Source organism: Dromiciops gliroides, chromosome 5 (assembly GCF_019393635.1).
Source record: "Dromiciops gliroides isolate mDroGli1 chromosome 5, mDroGli1.pri, whole genome shotgun sequence".
Taxonomy (NCBI): domain Eukaryota; kingdom Metazoa; phylum Chordata; class Mammalia; order Microbiotheria; family Microbiotheriidae; genus Dromiciops; species Dromiciops gliroides.
The window spans coordinates 263,451,918-263,454,619 of record NC_057865.1 but is presented as its reverse complement, the minus strand read 5'-3'; the positions used below and the strand labels follow the sequence as shown (position 1 = coordinate 263,454,619).

The 2,702-nt window shown below is 41.5% G+C and overlaps 1 pseudogene; it reads right to left on the bottom strand.

The window, feature by feature from the left end:
* Window positions 1-828: 828 nt before the first annotated feature.
* LOC122729430 lies at window positions 829-2,192 on the bottom strand (annotated as a pseudogene).
* Window positions 2,193-2,702: the final 510 nt, after the last annotated feature.

Here is a 2,702-nt window from a genome sequence, read left to right as displayed (position 1 = left end):
GTGGCCACTGTTTGATGGGGCTGCTATAGCAGCAGTATTAGGCAGGAGTGTGAGGTCTTCTGGATTCATACCTTCCCCTGCACCATTATGTGGGCAGACTTCCCCCTAGGCTGATGGAATATTACCTGAATTATTTGCTGACCAGAACCTTTTGGGATCCTATTTAGCTTATTTGCCATTATGACCTAGAGTTTAGATCTCCTCTCTGCCTAATAAATTCCAGGGTTTTCTTATTATCTTTAAGATCATTATTAATTCCTATCATTGGCATCTAAAGTTTTTCATAACTTGAATCCTTTCTACCTTTCTTACTCTTTCCAAACCTCCACTCAATCTATCCCACACTCATGACAATCTCCCATCTCTTGGCCTTTACACTGGCCAACTCCAATATCTGGGATCCTCCTCATTACCCCCTCTTAGTTCCCGTAGATTCTTTCAAGACTCAGCTCAAATCTCAAGTAGTGTGGGAGACCACTCCCAATCCTCCCCTCTCCTAGTGACCTCCATCTACTCTATGTCTCATATGTTTCTAATTATTTACATGTTACCGCCTCTATGTGAACATGTGCTTATTAATGGAAGGGACTAATTCTCCCTTTTTTTCTTTTATATTCCCAGCACTTAACACAATGTCCAGCTCATAGTAACTGCTTAATAAATGTTTCTTGGCTTGACTTGTTTTTTTCTCTCTTTTTTAAAAATTATATATATTTTTAAAAATAAAAGTATTTTATTATTTTCAAGTTACACATAGAGATAGTTTTAAATTTTTTTAATTTTTAAAAATTTAAATAAAAATCATCTCTCCAAGTTTGTCTGGAAATATTAGGCAGCTTCCTCTTTTGCAACTCAGTCTTTTTTGAGTGCTCCCATGAAAACTTTCTTCTCTTCCACAGTCTGGAAGTGACTGTGGACAAATTTGGAGGTAGTGTTGATAAACTTCAAGTTGATCTTCTCCAGAGTGCAATGTTTGGTCTGTACTGGCAAGAACTTACGCAGGATGAAGACCCACTTCTTGTTCCCAACAACACAACCTTTCAGCATGATAAAGTCATTGGTCACCTCACCATAATGGACAAAGCCTCCCAGAGGGGTGATGCTCTTCTTGGACAGATCATAATAAGTGGACCTGTTGTTTTTGATCAGTTTGTCATCCTTGTTCTGGTAACCCTGGCTGATATTGTACATCTTTTTTTTTTTTTTTTTTTTAGTGAGGCAATTGGGGTTAAGTAACTTGCCCAGGGTCACACAGCTAGTAAGTGTTAAGTGTCTGAGGCCGGATTTGAACTCAGGTCCTCCTGACTCCAGGGCCGGTGCTCTATCCACTGTGCCACCTAGCTGCCCCTATTGTACATCTTTCTGTTGATCTCAGTGCGATGGTGAACAGCACGAACCACAGAGAAGGCCACATGAGCAGGATGCCAAGTGCCAGTACTTGCCACCTTAAACAGGCCTTGGTGAGTTTTCCAGGGCAGTTTCTTTAAGTGCCAGTGGATGGTAACAACTTTGTAACCCTTGCCCTTGGTCACTCCAATGATGTCAATCATCTTGTCTTGTCCAAACACGGTAGACACCAGCACCTACTGCTCCAACTTCTTATGGACCTAGTCCAGTTTCTCAGACATGCTGCCACCATTCACCTGGATCTCCATCAGGTGAGACTTCTTCCACCTCAGAGGGAGCAGGCACATCTGGGTGTGGACAATAACATAGATAACCTCACAGTACTTCTTCATTCTGTTAAAGTCTTTCTCTAGTGGCTTCTTGCCATCATCATCTTGCCACTTCTTGCAATACGTGGTGAAGGCCTTCTTGGACTTATGCCAGTTCTTATAGAAGCACCTCTTACACTCATCACTGATGTACTCAGCAAAGATGGTTTTGAAGCTCTGGAGACCTCAAGGGGTCTGCACATAACCCACAGTGTCTACAATGACTATGGGGTACATCTCCACAATGGTTATGGCCTCAAACACTTCCTTCTTGTTTACCTGTGAGCCAGGCCTGTCTACCCCTGGTCCAATGTGGGTCATGCCTGCCTTATAGCCCAGAGAAGCTGTGGGGTAGATGGGCTTTTTGAGGTGATCTTTGAGGAAGCTCTTCAACATTCTCTGGTGCCTGCTGCTTCACTTTCGAGGCAGGAAACCCAGAGACCCATGCCTGGAAGCAAAGAATTTCCTGCGACACATGATGCTGCTGTGGCTGTGACTACCACCAAGGTGAGCTGGAAGAGCTCAACATTTATTTTTATAAGATTTCTAGTTCCAAATTGTTCTCCCTCCCTTCCTTCCCTCCTCCCTCCCCAAGACAGCAAGCAATCCGATATAGGTTATATATAGACAACTACATTAAACATTTTTATGCATAACTCACGTTGTGAAAGAAGAATCAGAACAAAAGAGAAAAATGTAAAAAACAAAACAAACAAAAAAGTAGTATTAACATGCTTCAATCTGCATCCAGATTCCACAGTTCTTTTTTTCTGGATGTGAAGAACATTTTCCATTATGAGTCCTTTGGAATTATCTTGGATCATTGCATTACTGAGAAGAGTTAAGTCTCTCAAAGTTGATCATCACACAATGTTGTTGATATTGTGTACAATGCTCTCCTGCTTCTGCTCACTTTATTCAGCATCAGTTCATTTAAGTCTTTACAGGTTTTTTTGAAATATGCCCACTTATCATTTCTTACAGCAC